We start from the raw sequence: 16726 nt of genomic DNA, 5'->3' as shown, positions 1-16726 counted from the left end.
AGGACCCTCACCACCCCTCTCCCAGCCTGTTCTCCCTCTGGGAGGAGATACAGGGCCATCATTAAGGACCCTCAGCACCCCTCTCCCAGCCTGTTCTCCCTCTGGGAGGAGATACAGGGCCATCATTAAGGACCCTCACCACCCCTCTCCCAGCCTGTTCTCCCTCTGGGAGGAGATACAGGGCCATCATTAAGGACCCTCACCACCCCTCTCCCAGCCTGTTCTCCCTCTGGGAGGAGATACAGGGCCATCACCTGCAGATCCAGCAGGATGCTAAACAGCTTCTTTCAACAGGCTGTACGGCTCCTGAATGGCCAAGTGCTAACCCTCAAAGTCAAAGTAGGAAGTGGTGTAGCTGTAAGCTAGTTCAACACAAACCGGTTAGCTTGAAATCAGATTCACATCTAGGTTAAAGTTGAAAGTCATAAGTCACCATCCATCCATATTTGGAAGCAAAATGACTTATGATTTCAAAATAAGCCCCCCCAAACACAAACAGTTTTTGGTACAGACCTTTGCAGACCGAAATTTCCTGCAAATTAAATGCCAGAAATTCAGAGAGCATGTGCAAACAGATCTGCACAATAGAGAAGGAGAAATAGAGCGGAAAGAGACACCAGACCACTTTCAGACTTTGGATTATGGCAGCTGACATTACAGGGGCCTACTGTGTGTGTGTGTGTGTGTGTGTGTGTGTGTGTGTGTGTGTGTGTGTGTGTGTGTGTGTGTGTGTGTGTGTGTGTGTGTGTGTGTGTGTGTGTGTGTGTGTGTGTGTGTGTGTGTGTGTCATGCTTGATCACATAATGTAAGTTGCCTTCATTAAGAAGTGTTCCTTATGGCTGTTGATGTAATACACTTCAATATTTCAGTTCTTCTTCCAAAGCTCTCACCAGGCTGAGCATGGATCATTGTATCCATTCCCACTGATGTTGTTAGTCCAGCCAGCTGGCTTTGTGTTGTACCCTTGACTTCTCATTGTGCATGCATTAGTTAGATAGAACTAGTAGAGAGGTCATCTGGCCTGCATTTGACTGTGGCCATTGGGAGCTCTCAGATGGAAGTGTGCCATGCTGTTTCTTTTAATGGTCATGGCATTTATTTTTTCGGTTGGAGGGCATGAAGTAGGGTTCCACTCTGCGCTGGAACCCTGACGAGACGGTGCGACTGGTGGTTGAGTGGACCCCCGTCGTCTGGGGGGGATTTCACTCCCAGCCACTACTCATTGACCTGTGTTCAGACTCAGAGCCCAGCTGACTTGCTAATACAATTGCTGGGGGATAATTCTCTGTTTGTATCGTCTCCAGGGAGGCATTGAGTTGCGCTATATTGCTGAATAATGTATGCAATCATTACTCAATTAATTAGTGAAGACACACTTGGGCCGTTACTTGGCCCCCCCAAGGGGATAGGCAGTGTCGGGCGATCGTGGCACAGAGGAGTGTACAGTGACAACATTCGGGTTATGTAGAAGGATATAGAAAAAGGTTGCATAATCTTCAGACTATTTCTGAGACATTTCATGGCTGTACTTTGTGATATGTAATGAGAAGAAGACAGAAAAACATTTCAATGTTTGAGCAAAAGTATGTTTTCTACCACAAAACAAAACTGATTGAACCGATAGAACTGAAAAATGTCAACCATTTGATTGAAGCAAACTCACAAGTGTGTGGTTATTCCTCAAAAGAGAATAGCAAGCATTGCGTTTAGGACAGCATTGGCAAAATTGTAAAGATCCCAGTATATACACCTTTCGCCAATAGGCTTTCGCCTTTGACGCCACAAAAAGAAAAAGGATGCATAGAAGCAACACTCAAATGCACTTTTTCATTAAGCATTTAGCTTTGAAAGAAAGATGTAAATTCACAAGATAACATACAATTTGTGCAGATAAAAGGCTAAGAGCTCCACTTACAAAGTGATTTATGCATCTCTGTGCAATGCATAAAGCAATACCTGGCATTAAAGCTACTAATGGGGTTCAAACCATTCAGTAGTGGCATCAGCACAATTATGATTTCTCAGGCTGATTATCTTAAAATAAGCCCAAACCAAGAATCCATTAAGAACACTTTCACCGGTATCTTGGCTGAGAACACTCATGTTAACACCTTTGGAAAATCTAAATTTCTCTTCAAGAACATCTTAAGACCAATTGACTAATGGTCAACCCCAAACCATTCACACAACGGCAACAAACACAACAGACATTTGCATAAAAGCACATTCCGACATGGTCAGTTTAAATTATTATTTTATCGGTCAACTCATTACAGCCTACCTCAAGAGATTATTTTAGAGAACGAGGAATTTTATTAAAAATATTACTAAATAATACTTACTTGTTCAAAAGACAGATTTTCTGCCCTCCATCATGTATCATTTTCATAATTTCTTAGAAATGTGGCGTTAACACAACCAGGTTTAGCGTGTTACCTGTAGTGTTTGGTGGAGTTAAGGCATCAAATGTTGACATGTTGACACATTCGGCCTCATGTTGGTGTGTTACCACGAGAATGGTCTGTCACAGCCAACAGGCTTTTCCATTCTTATCTCATAGGGTGTGAGAAACATTAAAGCATAAAGCTAGCGATGTGTCTTCAGCTGCCAAAACAGCTTGGATTGTTTCCTCATTGTTTGATGTTGCTCGTCTAATACTTTCCTTAATGGGCGGTTTCATGAGACAGAAAGTTCTGTATCGCCAACAAGTTTCTTTGAACTTCACCGTCCACCCCTGAAAGTTTAAATTGTCTTCTTCTTAACCACAACTTTGGTTAACGTTTCACAGACATAATTTCCTTTACAGTATACCTAGGGGCTTGAAACGAGTGTGTAACACTCGCCCACATCAGTCATTAATGCACAGCGTGCTCCCTTGCGCTGTTGTTGACATCATTTGCAGAACCTCCTCATGAATATGTATGACTGCCTTGATTCAAGGCCCCTCATTGGCCCTTCCAGAAAATGCACGTTAAGGTGTCCGTTTGTGTTGTGCCAACACGGCCAAATGCTAAGCGTCAAATTTGGTTTCATTAACGTGAAATTTCTAAGAATTCATTTGCGCTAATGGCCTCCCATTGTGGAGCTCCGTCTTATATGCACTACCAATATGTCCCTCATTACTAATTCATACAGAACGACTGTACTTAGAAGGTATCAAAAAGTTGCTGTGGGGTCCAAGTCCAACACTCCCAACTCTATCATAGAACTCTCAAAAACCCTTTTTTTTAATCCCAGTGTTGAAATCCAGCTGAAACCGAGGGTTCAGTGGATCTTTGACAGTCTTCCAGCCTCAGGGAAATTAAATAACTGCACACGATTTTGATACATGAAAAAAAGGCCACCATGACAATTCAATTTTTATCCCAGAAAACGTCCACTGAGTCCTGTCCAAACCACTACCAGTCTTCAAACAGATCAACAGAACGTTTCTAGTATATATATAGTATTCCATTTTCTAGTATAAATTCAAATTGTTTCTGAAAACCATAACGATAGACTCAGGATTCCTGCTGAGTTACATAACAGCTAAACACGTCCTGCCATGGCTGCCTTTCCTGATGAATCCAAGCCCAAGAAATGCCAATGCAGTAGCAACTAACGATGCTGAGTAGAGAGGATAGAGAGATAAAAAAGAAAAACTAAGACCAAAAACGACTAATGAATAGATGAGCAACTTTTTTAGGGCGTGAGGTAAGGTGACGTTATTGTGTGAATTGTAACAGAACACCCCCACAATGTCCACTGTGGCAGCACAAGAATGCCCCCAAACAGAGCTGCCGAATGCAGAGGGAAGAGATGGGATTGTGATAGGAGCTGCTTCTGTATCCACCACCCCAGGACCTTTATGCCGCTTTTCCACCGCACATGTAGCTCGACTCGACACCACTCGACACGGTAGCAGCACGGGTCGTTTTCCACCGCAAATAGTACCTCCTGGACGTGGGCGCGGTCGGCTGCGCGAAAGGTCCGTGACGTATTTTTGTACGCGACGCAAACAACACCTACGCAACCCACACATGGACAGAACCCACGTAACAACAATGGAGGACATCGATAACATTACTATTATTAGCTGGCATGTTGAAGAAGTTGAAGAAGTGGAATATGTTGGCTGCGGCGCTGCTATGGCTGTTACCAGCATGGTTGCCATGTCGCTCTCGTGACTTCGTCACACTCTCTGGCCAATCAGTGGCCGGCCGTCTGCCGACGTCACCTTTTAGCATCGGCTCAGCCGCTTGGAACCTAGAGCGAGGCGGTACTAGAAAAAGCAGCCACTTCAGGTACCAGATACCATGTTTTCGCGGTGGAAATGCAAAAAATGCGAGCTGAGTCGAGTCGAGTCATGTCGAGCTGGTACCATGCAGTGGAAAAGCGGCATTAGAGAAACAGCTCCCTGTTCCTCAGACGGTATATCTCTCACACCTAACTCAGCAGAGGTTAGGGCGTGCTCAATATGGCGTGCAATAGTGGAGCACTGTTGGTGTTTTTGTAGAGCTCCGGCCTACCTCAAAATTGCAAAGCAATTGGTTTGGGGTAAGAATTATGATTCAGCCAAGAAAAAATGAGAATCTTCCACACTATTGTTTTATTGTGATACTCATTGTTCCTAGACCATTTAGAGGTCCTAAAAAAAGCGAGACACAATTTGACACAATGTTGCACAATATTTAGTGCGCTCATCTGAGTTTTCAGCGTAAGCACCAAATGTACATCTGATATCCAATTATACCTTATATTGTAAACTAGTCAGTCATGAAATGATCCTTTAAATGCATGCATCTTGGAATAGCCTTGTTTCTTCTTCTTTGGTGGCGGTGAGATGGTTACATAAATTGATTGTTTAATCTTGGATAAAAAGAGTCAAGAAACAATTAGTGGGGCTGAGTGATGATGGAGCTGAGAGCCCAGTGTTCCACACACAGATGGGCGCTGGGGCCATTGTTTACAAGTCACACAATACGACAGCTTGCCTCGCCATCTGCCCAGGAGAGGGGCCAGGGTGCCAGCGCTCTCTGACGGGATGAAGCCTTTTTGAGACATTTCATTTTGAGGCCTTTGCTTCTGCCAGGGGTCGCCGCGGGACAGGTTTTTTAAAATGCTGCCGTGACAATGTCCCATACCTAATCAACAATAGGGGCTTCAGAAGCACTGGGCTTGGAGAGCGGGTTCACTGAGAACAAGTGACACCATCAGCAGTCCTACACCTTTAGTCAACACATATCCCCCTCTTGTGGAAGTGGGTGCGATTACGGTGTCAAAAGTGGGTAAGGGAGAAAGCCTGTATTGCTTTTAATAGATAAGAACAGGATAGGTGCACCAGTAGTTTACAACCCTGGTTTCAAACGGGTTAATGTTGGTCCAACTGTTGTTCTTTTATCCACAATTTATTTATCTGCAGGGAAGAAGGCCAGAAGGAGAAAGTATTGGGTGCCTTTCTTTGGGTCTGTGTCGAGGTGTCCCATGGCACTGATCCGAACACCAAGGACAGCACCGTTTAGTCTGATCATGCTGAGCTGCTGATTACAGAGGGTCAAATGCAACAGAATTATTGTTCTACAAACCGAGAAACGTTGTGTAAGCCGTTCGATTGGATGAGACATGAATTGATGACACAATTTGTAAATAATATTACTGTACCAGTCCACTCAGTCAATGCATTCGTCAAACTAAGCCATACCTTTTGGACATGAAGCTGTGGGTGTTTAGAAGGACAGCCTTTCCAGTGTAGCAGGCAGGCCCCTTAACGCTACTTTGATCATTTCACCGACGAGCAGCTTGAATAGTGCTTGGTTATTTGGCTCACGTCTTCTCAGTGTTATAGCATGGAAGACTGAGGAGAAAGCCCTTCTACTTTGAGCTGGAAACTGGCCTAATAACAGATCTCAAAATAAATACAAAGGTTTAAAGGAAAAAAACAAGCTAAAACAGTTTGGCATTGTTGTAAAACGTTTAACATGACATTATCGTCATTTTAAAATTGTCAGTGGTTGTCGCTATGGCCCAAACTAACCACACCCCAAACTAACCACGCCCCAAACTAAACTCCTATTAAACCCGGCAGTAGTCTCTACAGAAAACATGCTAGCATATCACCAATACCAAAGAGTTTCAGCCTGTCGTTATACTTTAACATAAATGTCCTCACAAGCAGACATAGATATCTCTTTAAATATGACTAACACTGGTGACCCATGCACACCTTCACACACACACACACACACACACACACACACACACACACACACACACACACACACACACACACACACACACACTCACACTCACAATGTGTGTGAATACTGGTAGCTGCTTCAATGGCTGCACTGAAATAAGCAGATGCAAATGAGGAGTTTGTAGAGGGCTGGGCTGCAGTGGAGTCACCCGGCTGTGTGTGTGAGAGAGTGTGAGTGAGTGTGTGTGAGAGTGTGTGTGTGTGTGAGAGTGTGTGGGATTGTGTGTGTGAGAGTGTGAGTGTGTGTGAGAGTGTGTGTGTGTGAGAGTCTGTGTGTGTGAGAGTGTGAGAGTGTGAGAGTGTGAGAGAGAGAAAATGGGGAATGGGTAATCCTCTGGGCGTGAGTCATAAAGACTGCGGCAATTTTCCCTCTCCCTCTTTGTCCGTGTCCAACTGTTCTTCTCTATTTGTCTATTCTCGCCTTCCTAAATCCATCCCTCCATCGGGTCTCCTCTCCTCGGATCCTAGTTCCCTTGGCCAAGGAGCTGTTTGTCTGCGCTGATGTCACTTCCTTCCCTTTCTCCTCATCTATTCTCTCGCTGTCACTCGCTCACACCTTCTGCGTTTGTCTACAAACTGTTTCCCTCTGCCTGCCTTCCTCTGTTTGTGAACCTTTATGCGTATTTGTCTCCCCTCCCTCTCGCTCCTTCTGTTGAATGTGGTTGTTTACTTTAAGTGCCTGTCGGCCCCCCCACCAAGTGGCACACTTTCTTTTTGTTCAGAACCCAACTATTTCAGAGTTTGAGGGTCCTCTCTCATCCGTCTGTCCGTCTCATTGTACTTTTCATTCTATGCGTTCAAGCTGTGGGCGACAGGAGACTTCACGAGTGTACATGTTTATGTATGACCCTCCATTCTCTCTGAACCTTCCCATCAGCCCGTCTAGAACCGGCTAGAGGCAGAGCAGGAGAAGCAGAATCCGTCATTTGCGAAAAGAAAAAAAACACTCGTCTTAATCAACCCAGACCCTGAATACAGCTGAGCCAGCGTGGAGGTGGGCGGATCACACCCAGGACCTAGATGGGCGGGATCACACCCAGGACATAGATGGGCGGGATCACACCCAGGACATAGATGGGCGGGATCACACCCAGGACATAGATGGGCGGGATCACACCCAGGACATAGATGGGCGGGATCACACCCAGGACATAGATGGGCGGGATCACACCCAGGACATAGATGGGCGGGATCACACCCAGGACATAGATGGGCGGGATCACACCCAGGACATAGATGGGCGGGATCACACCCAGGACCTAGATGGGCGGGATCACACCCAGGACCTAGATGGGCGGGATCACACCCAGGACCTAGATGGGCGGGATCACACCCAGGACCTAGATGGATGGGATCACACCCAGGACATAGATGGGCGGGATCACACCCAGGATATAGATGGGCGGATCACACCCAGGATATAGGTGGGCGGGTTAATAACACCAAACCTGTCAATCATCTTGCTTGGGATATCGGAGACCCTATTAAGGCAAGGTTGAAGAACCTAGTTTTATTTTACAAAACACAGCTTATATAAAGTATAATTATATAATTGACCAGATCAGCTAATGGATTTGTGCAGAGTATACAGAGCTCATCCTAGTTATTTAATCCCATTTGTAATACGTAGTCAGTAAACCCAGATTTAAGAGTTTAACAATAGATAACTTTCCAATGACCTCCAAGCACCCGCAGAGTATTATTCAGAATTATTTGTATTCATGAAGGTAGATTACAGACGATACACAATCTAAACCATGCGGAAAGACGAATGTGGAAGTAGGGAAAGAGTGAGAGAGCACGGAAGATAAACAGCATAGCGTCAAAAGGAGTGAACAATGTCATGTCTGGGCCCGCTGGGGAACCCACATTTATAAACCTCAGTCGAACTGAGGACATCTTCAGTCATCTAGCCCACCTGAACTGAATCAGTCACTTATTGGTGCGCCTCCCCATCCATCTCCCAGCGGTGTGTGCGTGTGCGTGTGCATGCGCGCGCGCGCGTGCGTGTGCGCGAGCGTAACATGATGCTCGTATATGTTGCTGAAGTAGCAATGACTTCTTGACAGAGAAGGCTGCACTGAGATGGAGCTCCGGGAGGAAGGGAGAGGGGGAGGGAGACAGAGAGGGAGGGAGGGAGGGAGGGAGAGACAGAGAGGGAGGGAGGGAGAGACAGAGAGGGAGGGAGGGAGAGACAGAGAGAGAGAGACAGAGAGAGAGAGAGAGAGACAGAGACAGAGAGAGAGAGAGAGAGAGAGAGAGAGAGGGAGGGAGGGAGGGAGAGAGAGAGAGAGGGAGGGAGGGATGGAGGGAGAGACAGAGAGGGAGGGAGGGAGAGACAGAGAGGGAGGGAGGGATGGAGGGAGAGACAGAGAGGGAGGGAGGGATGGAGGGAGAGACAGAGAGGGTGGGAGGGAGGGAGGGAGAGACAGAGAGGGAGGGAGGGAGAGACAGAGAGGGTGGGAGGGAGGGAGAGACAGAGAGGGAGGGAGGGAGAGACAGAGAGGGAGGGAGGGATGGAGGGAGAGACAGAGAGGGTGGGAGGGAGGGAGGGAGAGACAGAGAGGGTGGGAGGGAGGGAGAGACAGAGAGGGTGGGAGGGAGGGAGAGACAGAGAGGGAGGGAGGGAGAGACAGAGAGGGAGGGAGAGACAGAGAGGGAGGGAGAGATGGAGAGAGAGACAGAGAGGGAGGGGGGGAGGGAGAGACAGAGAGGGAGGGAGGGAGGGAGAGACAGAGGGAGGGAGGGATGGAGGGAGAGACAGAGAGGGTGGGAGGGAGGGGAGACAGAGAGGGAGGGAGGGATGGAGGGAGAGACAGAGAGGGAGGGAGGGAGGGAGAGACAGAGAGGGAGGGAGGGAGAGAAGGAGACCGAGAGGGAGGGAGACAGAGGGGGAGGGAGACAGAGAAGGAGACCGAGAGGGAGGGAGACAGAGGGGGAGGGAGACAGGGAGACGAGAGAGGGAGGGAGAGAGAGGGGGAGGGGGGGAGGGAGGGCGACAGAGGGGGAGGGAGACAGGGAGACGAGAGAGGGAGGGAGACAGAGGGGGAGGGGGGGACAGAGGGAGACAGAGAGACGAGGATGAACCATGGTGGAACAGAGAGGTGAAGTCTCACTGACACCACCATAAGATTAACCACTCAAAGAGTGGCTGGTACTTGAAATGGATCTGGATCTCCACCTCGACCTGACCCCCCCCCGACAGACACACACACGGTCCCTGAACAACAACAGTATGCTGAGCATGCAGCGGTTCCACACACACCTGGACGGCAGGAGACACCAGAACAAAGGCCCTGGCCTCAGCGGCCAGCAGCGCCCTGAATCACCGCTGCCAATAGGATGAGCTGTTGCACGGTGCCGCTTCACAGGCTGCTCAATTCACCGTAAAGGCCGTAAATACAAACAGGGGATGTCCAGAGGAGGTCGTATATTGTATTTATTCCCCCGCACTCGGGCGCTAGGAGAAAGAGCAGATGGACATCATTGAGGAAGCAATAGAAACTAAACTGTTTACCTTCAGAGGCGTTTGGCGGCGTTTGGCGGCGTGGAGAGACAGTGTGATTGGACCGATGTCAGCTACATCACACCCCTCTGAATGACCTTTATTGAGCAGAACAACACGTGGGCTACCACGGGGGCGCGTTCTGCCAAAAACAAACCCCATTCCCCCCCAAAGAGACACTTCCAACTTCTGCTCAGTTCTTCCTCACTCGGTAGATTAGTGGAAATCAATAGTGGCCAGACGGTGTCACTGACACATGCACCATTATCAAATTGCGGCCTGATTTTCGTTCCGAGCCATCGTAATTATACAGTGATTTTCCACCTGAGTGGAGAGCCAGCTTGACAACAGCTGGTTTGGTTGGAAACGGCAGTTGTTGGTTCAGCAGGGTGAACTTGTCGGAAAAATCTAAAAAGAAAATGAAGGTTCGTGCCAAGATGATCAAATAGGGATGCCTATATCCATTAAGCAAACTTAATTTAGACGCACCGAGAACGCCAGGTGAAAATGTGCAGATGACATTCAAAATTCAACGTGTCCTTTGAAGACATTCGCTCCAATAATGTTTTTAAGAGTCAGGATTCTATTCACATTCTACCCGGTCACAGCACATTTGTTTGCTGATGTAGACAAACATTTTTGTCCTGTTTTGTCCATTGAATAGAAGAAGCATGAGGTTGTTTGACCCATGAATGAGCTAAGGATCTGAATAGAAATCAACACCTGTTTCACATTCAATTTTAAACTTTAACAGAATGAGATTTCACATCCTTCAATCGAAGGTCTTATTTCTTCCTAGAGCTTCTCTAAAGCTATGGAATAGCTAACCTTTTGATAGAACTCTGCTGCAGTCAATTCTAGACAAGATGAAGGAGAGAAGGACTGTTTTATTCAAACCCGGACTGACTGTATAACTAGGTGCGTTTCATTAATAACCTTGGCCCAAGGTGCAAAACAAATGACTACACCCACAAAATAACTTTTTCTAAAAAGCGCCGTCTGTTATGTGTTGACTCGACAGTGATGGCTCTCTGAAACCCACCTATTTCTTCCTATACCCACAATGCAGTGTTCTCACTGAGAATGTGCCTTTCAGCACTGTGTCGGCGGGTGGGAAAACAATGTAAACTTGTTCTTTGATGTCGAGCGAGGGCCATTATCCCTCGTGCACACCTTGTGAGAGCCTCACAGCTCAATCTGAGCAGCTTCTTTATGTTCCTCTAAGTCCCGCAGTAATAACAGCTTCCCCACAGACACTGCCCGATAGCAACCTAATTTCCCGGGCTCTCAACAAGGATAAACACATTCTTGTAAGCTGGGGCCCAGAGAACTAAAAAGCGCCTTTAGCTTTTCATAACGTAAACCTGGCTGGCAACATAACCCCAACTCGTGAAACAAGCAACAATTGGAATGCATTAACAAAGCTTATTGTTAATATTATAAAAAGTTAATGTATCGATAGAAGGGGTACTGAACTTTATTGCATATTTGAATCGAAGCTGAAGCAGTTTGGCCGACAGTATTGGCCCAAAGTACCCGAGGGCGTCACTAGACAAGCTACATTCCCCGTTCCTTAAGAAAGGGTGAGAAATAGCAGTTTATTGACGTCCCCTACGGACCCCAAAGCACTAACAGGTGGAGCCAGTCTGTGCACCACTGACTGGAACCGAGCCCTCCCTGTTGGAGCGTTACAGGGAGCTTCTCTGCGAGTACTGCTTCCTCCCGTCATCGTTTCCTCAGCCCTTCAACGGTGAACGCAGATCGGTGCAGGAAGTCCGGACAGCTGGACAGGTGAGACACTTATCGCTACCGCAGGAGAGTTTGGGTTTGGAGCCCCAAAAAAACGGAAACAGGAATACTGTGAAGGAGGGCTTTCAAAATGAAACCCCTATTATTAAAAATGAACTCCACAGAACAGAGGAGATGTCCCGGTAACCAGACACGTCCACAGTACGGCTAAAAGAGCCAAACACGCACAGACACGGCGTGTCAACATCATCACTGACAACATCTGAGTGAGACGGGAGCCATTAGAGGAGGGAGGCAGGCGGGGAGGTGAAGTCAGGCTCAATTTCACACTCATTCTACGCTCTATTCCGGGATCAAAGAGCGGGGTGGAACCCTACCGTCAGACGCTCTGTCTGGATGAGTCCCGGTGGGTTCTGGGTAATGAGGCAACGGGATGCAGGGCGGAGCTAGGCTCCTCTCAAGAGCGACCCCACCTTGAGACAGCAGATGTGGAGGAGCAGCAGAAGCACGCTCTGCCAAACGTAGTGGTCGGCTGAACGGATGCAGATAGGAACACTGAGGACAGCGAATAAAGGATTGGTGACCTTTAGTCACCACCTTTAGACCTTTTGAATGGAGTGTGTTGTTAGGGAGTGAGGAGGCTGAGTGTGTCTGACAGGAAGTGAGGAAGATATGGGTTGGCTAGTGAAAGAGTGAGATAATTGTTCCATTAAAAATGGTCTCACCATGAGAGGGAGGGGTAGTTTTGGACATAAAAAGAGTGAGGAGGGAAAGGGAGAGAACGTACTGTGGGTGAAGCCCTCATTTCATCATACAGACACACACACACACACAAATTGATATAGACACACATGGGTATATTTGTTGTGAGGACGTACACACAGTCCAGAGGTGGCAAGTAACAAAGTACAAATATTTTGTTAATATTTAAGTACAGCTAATTACATTTGCTCTGTACATTTGGACAGAAATATCTCTACCTTCCATTCCTTACATGTTTCAAAACTCCTTACTTGAGTTTATATGCATCCGAGAGGAATAGTTTTCACCTCAGCCTCAATGGAGGGGACCCCAACACAAAGACATCCCCTGCTGATCCATCGGTGCATATCACACATGAAAAGACGAAAAAGACCTAAAGACGGAGCCGAGAGGGAGACCTCACCGCAGAGAACGGCGTCTATGGGCCTATCAGCCACCAGGAAGGGTCAATGAGTACAGGGCAGTGACGGATGGACCTATAAGCAGCAGGGCAGTGCAGGAAGGGCCAATGAGCACAGGGCAGTGCAGGATGGACCTATCAGCAGCAGGAAGGGTCAATGAGCACAGGGCAGTGCAGGATGGACCTATCAGCATCAGGGAAGTGCAGGATGGGCCTTTCAGCAGCAGGGCAGTGCAGGATGGACCTATCAGCAGCAGGAAGGGTCAATGAGCACAGGGCAGGACCCGCCCTCTCTTATTAAGAGAAGCTCAGCTCTAAGAATCGTCGTGCCCAATGTGTCGTGTCTTGGGCCCACTTAAACAGGTTCTGGTCGTCCTATATGGATGAGTGAGGAACCAAAGAGCTTGAGGCTCCATTAGCTCTCGTTTTGATCAGAATGTTTCGAGTTCTGTTGCTGACATTGAAATCTGATTTGCACTTTGGAACAACGTTTTCAGCCTACTGTTAATTTTAATTAACTTTAAGAGCACAAAAACAGCCGGCAGAAATGTCAGAGGACCACTTTTTGCTTTTCTACCTGGTATACATTTCAGAACTTGTACTTTTACACTTTTGCATAAGTAAAGAAGTTGAACCAGTACTTTGACTCTACCAGTCGTTTAAGTATCTGTACTTCCATTTGAGTAAAGAATGTGTGCACTTTTGCCACAACTGTGACACACACACACACACACACACACACACACACACACACAGGATAAATATAATTGTTTCCAATGGCCCGTTTGTCTCAGGGGTTAGATGATCACACCATCCGTTTCCCAGCAGCTCATCAAGCAACCATCACAGCTGGTAGACACACACACACAATCACACATAAAACACATACATGGTAAACACAATGGAAACATAGCCCAAATTACTTGGGCATCTCACAATCACACACAAAACACTCCAAACAAACACACAAACAACACATGCCAGAAACACAATGGGGCTATGGAAACAGCCCAAGTTACTTATCTCGCAACCGCACACACACACGTAACACACACGTAACACACACGTAACACACACCCACCCACCCACCCACACACACCCCCCCCCCCCACCCCCACCACACACACACACACACACACACACACACACACACACACACACACACACACACACACACACACACACACGTAACACTGGTGGACTAGAGGACTAGAGGACTGGTGGACTAGAGGACTGGTGGACTAGAGGACTGGTGGACTAGAGGACTGGTGGACTGGTGGACTGGTGGACTGGTGGACTGGTGGACCGGTGGACTAGAGGACTGGTGGACTGGTGGACTGGTGGACTGGTGGACTGGTGGACTGTGGGACGACGGTCATGTCATCTGTTAATTACTCTCTGTGTTTGCATTCAATTTAGTCGCAGCGTAGAATCCATTTTTTGGAACCAAACGGTTGCCTTTCTCTGTTGAGGTGAGGCTGTTGCGGTTTGTCAAGGCCAGGCAAGATGGTACAGACTGATGATCTACTTTAATTAATTTTACAACGCATCAATATAATCAAATAAAATCAAAATAATCTATCCTTGATCAAAATAACAAAAAATAACCTCTTAGGTTGCCATCCTAAACGGAACACAGGCCAATGCAAATGACAATTGCAGAAGCTTTAAATGGTATTCCCTTGGGCATTTGTTTAGTGTGTATTGTTTGGTTTTGGATGGAGCGCTGCAAACACTAATCTGCGTCCAACAGAATCCTGAGGCCAGGGAATGGAGCAGCGGTAAAACAGAACGTTTAAAAAGTATTTGAAAGGAGTATTTACAACTTTTGTAGTTTGATCATTATGTGGTATGCAAGCCTCAGGCAAAAACTACTTTGCAGGTCCCCGACTGTCTGGGAACAGTCCCAATGTGTCTTTGTACAGAGCAAGGAATCAGAGCTCAACTTTTTTTCGGTAGATTTTCTTTCTGTACTCCACAACGTTTGAGTGAGAACATCTTGTGGTATTACAGCCACCTTGGACTTATACTTGCTCTATGTGCACCTGTACCAATGACAGTACGTACTTTCAAATATTTCACAGACAGTTAAACACTCGGTTGTCATTGTGACTGTGTTACTGTGTGTATTGGGAACATTATAGCCGTTTTCACACGTCCTCTGCCTTTTCAAAGCATTTGTATATCAGGACATTCGACCGTGAGGGTGATTCACACTCATCCACACCGTCCCAGCAGCCAGAGGAGGAGTTCCTGATCACGAGGACCGCCCTGCCTGGACCACCATCCCGAGGAACAAGTTCCCAAGTAGTTACAAAAAGAAAGGTCCAAACGCTCTGCCAATGAGAAACGAGCACAACGACGGACAGGGGCTGAAGCACCAACCCTGTGGCAGAAGGCCGGGACAGCGGCCTTCATAGTATGACCTCTAATCACATGCTTGGCCTACAGGGAACATCAGTAGGCCTACAGCAAGTCCCTCAGTGACACACGGCCCTGGTTCTACCCCCAAATTATCAACAATAGCCCTGGTAACTCCAAGCAACTCTTCTCAACCATTAATCATCTCCTCAAACCTCCGACCCCAACATACTACAACCTTTTATACTACACTCAGGGGCTAGTGTAGGGGCTCTGAGGTTACTCCTACACTCAGGGGCTAGTGTAGGGGCTCTGAGGTTACTCCTACACTCAGGGGCTAGTGTAGGGGCTCTGAGGCTACTCCTACACTCAGGGGCTAGTGTAGGGGCTCTGAGGTTACTCCTACACTCAGGGGCTAGTGTAGGGGCTCTGAGGTTACTCCTACACTCAGGGGCTAGTGTAGGGGCTCTGAGGTTACTCCTACACTCAGGGGCTAGTGTAGGGGCTCTGAGGTTACTCCCCCTACACTCAGGGGCTAGTGTAGGGGCTCTGAGGTTACTCCCCCTACACTCAGGGGCTAGTGTAGGGGCTCTGAGGTTACTCCTACACTCAGGGGCTAGTGTAGGGGCTCTGAGGTTACTCCTACGCTCAGGGGCTAGTGTAGGGGCTCTGAGGTTACTCCTACACTCAGGGGCTAGTGTAGGGGCTCTGAGGTTACTCCTAGGCTCAGGGGCTAGTGTAGGGGCTCTGAGGTTACTCCTACGCTCAGGGGCTAGTGTAGGGGCTCTGAGGTTACTCCTACACTCAGGGGCTAGTGTAGGGGCTCTGAGGTTACTCCTACGCTCAGGGGCTAGTGTAGGGGCTCTGAGGTTACTCCCCCTACACTCAGGGGCTAGTGTAGGGGCTCTGAGGTTACTCCTACACTCAGGGGCTAGTGTAGGGGCTCTGAGGTTACTCCCCCTACACTCAGGGGCTAGTGTAGGGGCTCTGAGGTTACTCCTACGCTCAGGGGCTAGTGTAGGGGCTCTGAGGTTACTCCCCCTACACTCAGGGGGCAGTGTAGGGGCTCTGAGGTTACTCCTACACTCAGGGGCTAGTGTAGGGGCTCTGAGGTTACTCCTACACTCAGGGGCTAGTGTAGGGGCTCTGAGGTTACTCCTACACTCAGGAGCTAGTGTAGGGGCTCTGAGGTTACTCCTACACTCAGGGGCTAGTGTAGGGGCTCTGAGGTTACTCCTACGCTCAGGGGCTAGTGTAGGGGCTCTGAGGTTACTCCCCCTACACTCAGGGGCTAGTGTAGGGGCTCTGAGGTTACTCCTACGCTCAGGGTCTAGTGTAGGGGGGTGTACCCTCAGACCAGAGGTCGCGTTAACCGACAAATGTCCGTCATTGACGGATATTTTTTAACTATGACGGAAAAATCTGAAGGCAGTCCGTCATTTTGACGGATTTTACAATGACCATTACCAATAATAAACATAAGAATAAAAATCACAATTGAAGTAACAGGCAAGTTGTGACAGTTTTCTTACTCTACATAAGCTTCATTGCCGACATCAACTTTCAAACTGAGCCGAAGTTACGGCCGTGCTCAACGCCTCGCGCTATCCTACAGCTGACAGCGCGTTGAAGACCCACGGACTAGAGGCATTGGAGCGCGTCTGTGCCCACTACGGGTCACCGCGGGGTGCAGCTGCACCACTGGTTGAGAATG

The 16726-nt window shown here is 47.9% G+C and overlaps 1 protein-coding gene across 6 annotated transcripts in view; it reads right to left on the bottom strand.

Annotated features, from left to right (window-relative positions):
• The window catches only part of nrxn3a (neurexin 3a), a 199108-nt gene that overhangs the window by 32807 nt on the left and 149575 nt on the right, over positions 1–16726 (bottom strand). The gene's annotated exons all lie outside the window — the stretch shown is intronic.

Source organism: Gadus morhua, chromosome 5, assembly GCF_902167405.1.
Source record: "Gadus morhua chromosome 5, gadMor3.0, whole genome shotgun sequence".
Lineage (NCBI taxonomy): Eukaryota > Metazoa > Chordata > Actinopteri > Gadiformes > Gadidae > Gadus > Gadus morhua.
Note: the sequence above shows the minus strand (reverse complement) of the source record. Positions and strands in the feature narration are given on the sequence as shown.